We start from the raw sequence: 6,000 nt of genomic DNA on the forward strand, positions 1-6,000 counted from the left end.
AAAACTAGGGTGCAGGTCTGGTCCCTCTTAGCCCCAAGAGCGAACAAAGAACAAAACAAACAACACAAACAAAGACTTCCCTCCACCAAGATTTGAAAGTATCTTGTTCCCCCATTGGTCCTGTGGTCAGGTGTCAGCCAGGTTCACTGAGCTTCTTAACCCTTTACAGGTAAAAGAGACATTAACCCTTAGCCATCTGTTTATGACACACCCACCTACATATCTTTTGCATAAGGCAGGAATCCTTTGTCCCTCTGGGTCCCCACCCCCTCTTTCTCAATGGAAAGACACCAGGTTAGAGATGGATTCCAGTTCTGGTGACATGATCACACGTCGCTGTAAGACTTCATTGCCCACTTGCCAGCACACACACACATACAGGAAGACTTACAGGTAAAACACACCCATCTGCGGACAACTGTCCTGGTTAATGGGAGGCGTCAAGATTTTAAACCACCATTAAAGGCCCTCACTTTGCATATTAGAATAGGCCCTCAGAGTTATATTTTGTATTTCTAGTTTCAAATACAAGAATGATACATACATACAAACAGAATGATCACACTCAGTAGATTATAAGCTTTGTAATGATCCCTTACAAGAGACCTTTTGCATGAAGCATATTCCAGTTACATTATATTCACACATTAGTATATTTTCATAAAATTGTATACAAAGTGCAATATCAAAGAGTACTTCAGCTTTTCCCACATCCTCTGTCACTATGTTCCCTCCCCCATTCAGTAAGGGGCCCACACTTTCCGTGACCACCTTCTTGTTGCTAACGTACCTGTAGAAACCCTTCCTGTTACCTTCACATCCCTTGATAGCTACAACTCCAACTGTGCCTTGGCCTTCCTGATTACACCCCGGCATGCTTGAGCAATATTTTCATACTCCTCCCTAGTTATGTCCAAATTTCCACTTCTTGTAAGCTTCCTTTTTGTGTTTAAGCTCACTGAATATTTCATTGTTAAGCCACTGTTAAGTAAAGAAGCAATCCTAGAGAGTAACCTAACACTAAATATAACAGAATACACAAGAATTTATATTCTTAATTAAGGGGATATTTGTCCCCTTGTGGCTCAAATTGCAAGGACTGAGTCTCCACTATAAAACTAGTTTTTGCCACCTTCCCTGCTTAAAATATTTTTTTTTAAAAAATAGTAATATTGGCCTCAAAACTGGTAGGTTTTACCTAAGGCTGAAGTAAGATTTTTCTGCAAAACTTAGTGAATCAGATGTGTGATTCCCAAATCAGAAAACCCCAGAATACTCCAGGTAAGCACAGTTCCTTATGTCTAATAAAGCTTTTTTTTGCCACTTTGCAGCTACAATCCTGAAAGACAGAATTAAATTCAAGTTCAATGGACTCTCCTAGCAGAGATCTACTGCCTTCACGTAGAGGAGCAGACCCACCCCTGCAGAGTCTCTTGCTGGTCACTTCTGGGAATTAGCTCGTTCCAGCTCTGGAGCGACCTTTGCAGGCCAGTGATCCACCTGTCCTCTGACCCAGTGTCCCTGCTTGGACCCGGTGCCCTTTTACCCGAGGTGCTTCCCCCTGGCAGTAATCCCTCAGTCTCTGGGTCTCCCCTCCCCAGGGAACCCCACACACACACTACCCCCACCTCACCTCAGTATACAGCTACTGCCAGTCATTGTCTAGCCCTGCACCCTGGGGCAGACTGCAGTATCAGCCACTCATCACTGGCAACAGGGGTTTGGACCTGCTGCCTTGTCCTACCCCTGGGCTGCCCCCTGCTGCCCCCAGTACCTCTTGGCCTTCTGCTAGGCCACAGCCTGGGGCTTTCCAGGCTGGAGCTCCCCAGCTCCTCTGCCTTTCCCCAGCCCTGCTCCACTTAGGTCCTTTGGGTATGGCTACACTTGCAGCTGTACAGCTCTGCTGCGGGAGCACTCCCGTGGCAGTGCATTGAAGTGTGAGTGTGGTCACAGCACCAGTGCTCTCTGGGTTTCTGGCTCACAGCTGCTTATAGGGGCCAGCTAGGCCTGATTGGGGCATGGCCCCATCTGAGCCTAGTTTCCCCAATCAGCCCAGGCTTCCTATCCCAGCCACAGCCCTCTCCTGGGCTGTTTCAAGCCCCGTAGGGCAGGAGCAGGGGACCACCCTGCAACAATTGACCATAATTTTGAACTGCAACCTCATCTACTAAAAGTTATTAAACTTTACTTAGGAACTACACAATGGAAAAATCAACTTTGGCAACCTCAGTATAGCATGTCAGGGGCTCTGCTGGAACACTAAACTTCCATTTAAACAAAACAAGACAGCCTCTGGTCAAGTCCTTTTCCTTGCAAAGACAGAACTGAAACTGTAATCTGATCACTAGGGAGACCTGTCAAAGGAAAAAAATGTTTTTCCTATCAAAAAACTCAGAAAGTTTGTCAGCCTCCCTCCTAAGACTCACAAGACCATGTGGGAAACCAAATGAGGCTCCTAAGATTTGTTGGTTCTTTCTATGGGCTTGAGAAGGTTCATTGGAAGCATGGAATGTCTCTGACCTCCTCCCACTCAAGCCCTTCCTTCTCACCCACTCCTGTGCCTTCTCTCAGGGCCGGCTCTAGGCACCAGCACTCCAAGCATGTGCTTGGGGAAGCACTTTCCAAGGGGCGGTGTTCCACCCCCCACTCCTTTTTTTTTTTTTTTTTTTTTTTTTTTCTTGGGCGCAAAAAGCTGGGAACCGGCCCTGAACCAGGATGTTCTCTGTCAGCTGAGGCTTTCAGGCCAAGCTGGAACTCACACTGCAGTTCTGGCCTCAGTAACTAGATAGTGTCATGGCAGCCTGAGCTGCACAGGTTGGACTGCAGTTCAGGCTGCCCTGCCGCTGGAGAGCCCGAGCCCAGACTGCGGCAGCGAGAGGGGCTCAGCTCCAGGGGATGATGCTCGGGCTCTCCAGCGGCAGTGCAGCCTGGGTGTGGGGCGCCAGGGAGGGAGGGAAGTGGGGCCCTGGCTGCGGCAGCGAGAGGGGCTCAGCTCCGGGGGATGATGCTCTGGCTCTCCAGCGGCAGGGCATCCTGAGCTGCAGTCCGGCCTGAGTTTGAGGCGCCGGGGGAGGAGGGAAGTGGGGCCCGGGATGCAGGGGTCCTGCTGCTGCTGCTGCTGCTCTGTTCTGAGTCTCCCCAGGGTGGCCGCCCGAGTGGGCAGTGCAGGGCACTGCCAGGCTGGGCAGGATCCCAGCTCGCGCGCTAACAGGGCAAGTGCCTGGGCAGCCCAAGCTGCCAGGGAGCTGCCCCTTCCCACCTCCGGACCCAGCCCGCTGCGCACCTCCTCCACCTCAGCCCTGCGCTGCCTGCCCTGGGTGGGGAGAGGCAGAGCCCGGCTCTGAGCAGGGCAGTGGGGGATACGGCCCCGCCCGGGACCCCCACGGCTCGGGCACCTGTGGGTCAGTGTCTATCCTCTCGGCTCTGCCTGCACGGGGTTGGGGAAGCAGCTGTCAGCGCCTGCCCCTCTCAGACACTGCACCCCCCATCCCGCTCGCAGCCTCTTCACTTGTACCTCCCCCCATCGCTTCTTCACTGAACCCCTTCCCTTTGTGCTCTCCCTTCACCTGCACCTCTCCCCTTGAACCCTCCCCCAGCCCTGTCCTCCCGCACCTCCCCCTTCCCTGCACCTCTTCTCCTGCAACCCTCCGGATACCCCCCTCCTCCTCCACATTACACCCCACTTCTCTGCCAGTGTGGAGCCCCCAAGCACCCTCACACCCGCTGCTCTGCCCGAACCCTCTTTACTAGATCTCCGTTCAATTGCAGCTTGTTATACAGGACACTGTATACTCTGTGCGCTGAGATTTTACTTTTTGGCTTTCTTGTTTTATTTTAGATTGAAGTAAAACAAAGTAACAAAAACTGGTCAAAGGACAGAGTAAGCCTCTTCCCCCATAAAGCCCAGCACTTAGAAGCTACTAGAGGAAGAAGCCAACTATGGCCTGTCCCTCCATAGAAATTCCAATGACCTGCCCAGTGTTTGGGGAACATGCATTGGGGTAGTGCTAGATCATTGGGGGCCCTAAGCAGGAATATTTTTGAGCCCCCTTATCCCTCACCTACCCCCTAACAAAACACTGACTGCATTACTTCCACACACAAAAAAACCAAAAAATACCAACACAACACATTGAATACTCCTGTTAAAAAGTCCACATTAAATAAGACGAATTCTATTTTGGGGGTTGCACAAAATCAGGGCCCCCCTGAGCTTCCCAGGGCTTGAAACAATTGCTTAGTCTGCTCATGCTATAGCCTAGTGGCACCACTGTTTTCTGCAACTAGGCTCAGAAGGCTAACATTTTATCTGTAAATGTTGGTAGAACCAGGGCCGGTGCAACCATTTAGGTGAACTAGGCGGTTGCCTAGGGCGCCGAGATTTGAGGACGCCAAAAAGCGCCTCCCAATTTTTTTTTAAATGGTTGCGCAGCCGCTGCTGCTGGGACAGAGAGGGAGTCTGAGCCTGCGGCAGCCGGCAGCCCAGGGTGTCCCTCGGGTCAGGGCACCTCCACGGCAGCCAGCAGCCCAGGGCTTCCTCTGGGTCAGCACACCAGCAGGGCCACCCAGAGAGGGGGACAAGAGGGGCAATTTGCTCCAGGCCCCGCAGGGGCCCCCACGAGAGTTTTTTGAGGCCCCTGGAGTGGGGTCCTTCACTCACTCCGGGAGTCCTGGAAAACACTAGTGGGGCCCGGGCCCCTGGAGCTTCTTCTGCTCCCGGTCCTCGCTGGCAGGGGGTCCTTCTCCTCCAGGGCAGAAGGACCCCCCGCCGGTGAATTACCGCTGAAGCGGGACCCGCTGCTGACATGCAGCCTGGTCTTTGGCAGTAATTTGGCGGCGGGGGGCCCTTCTGCTCTGGGACCAGTCGCCGAAGTGCTCCGGAGACCCGCGGCGGGGGCCCTCCGCCACAGAATTACCGCTGAAGACCCGGCTGCACTTCCGCAGCTGGTCCTGCACGGAGCAGAGGTGAGCTGGGGTGGGGAGGTACCGCAGGGCTCCTCAGGCCAGGGGGTGGGGAGCTGCCACGGGGGCGGGCGGCACACTTCGGGGTGGGGAGGGGAGAGAGTGCCTGCAGGGCTGGGGAGGGTGCAAGGTGGAAGTTTCGCCTAGGGCATGAAAATTCCTTGCACCGGCCCTGGGTAGAGCTGAGGAAGAGCGCTGCGTATGCCTGAAATCAAGTCTCTTCTGCCCAAATAAATGTGTTAGTCCCTAAGGTGCCACGGCCACCTTGCTATTTTCACCAACAGAAGTTGGTCCAATAAAAGATATTCCCTCCCCCCACCTCGTACCTCTACGGTCAGGACTGTACACACACAAATCGATGCTAAAATATTTCTACTGATAAAAGGCAAAGGTAAGAAAAATGCTGCTCGAGAACTTTCAAAATTAGGGTTTGATTTCAGGACATTACCTCTGTACACGTTGACAGCTGGTGTTGCCAGTTTGTGTGGTAAGGGTTATAGTCTTTACCTTGAGTCCTAATGTGTGTGGACACAAAGTAATTCTCTGTCCCCCGCCCCCGCCTTCCGAGAACTGTGAAAATGTAACTCAACAAACAGTTACAAAGGCTGAAAAATAAAAATAGATCTGCCAAGGCCACGTGCGACTACTCTGGATACCGGGGGAACAGGTCCCGGAGCCCTCCAGTCCCAGCCCAGCCTGCAGCCCAGATCCCAGGACCGCGCCCCTGGGAGGGAACCCCAGATACTCACCGGAGTCCCGTCCCTTGCCGGCGAAGGCCCGCAGGGGGAGGAGGAGGAGGAACAAACACAGGCTGCTCTCCCGCACCCCCATCCTCAGCGGGGACCTGCTCGCCTCCCCGACAGCTGCGCCCCCACCTCGCCGCTCACTGATCCCCGGAGCGCAGCGCCTGCCGCTCAGCCTCTGCAGGGATTGGGCTAGAGCGGCCGGTCCCTCCAATAGCGACAGACGGAGCCAGGCGCGTCAGCGGTCTCCGGGCTGAAGCCGTCCGGGCAGGCTGACGAGTGGGCTGCAAACCGG

The 6,000-nt window shown here is 53.8% G+C and overlaps 1 pseudogene; it reads right to left on the reverse strand.

The window, feature by feature from the left end:
• LOC127033086 (class I histocompatibility antigen, F10 alpha chain-like) overlaps positions 1-5,793 on the reverse strand; it is a 28,551-nt pseudogene extending 22,758 nt beyond the window's left edge.
• Between the last annotated feature and the right edge of the window lie 207 nt (positions 5,794-6,000).

Source organism: Gopherus flavomarginatus, chromosome 12, assembly GCF_025201925.1.
Source record: "Gopherus flavomarginatus isolate rGopFla2 chromosome 12, rGopFla2.mat.asm, whole genome shotgun sequence".
Taxonomy (NCBI): Eukaryota; Metazoa; Chordata; order Testudines; family Testudinidae; genus Gopherus; species Gopherus flavomarginatus.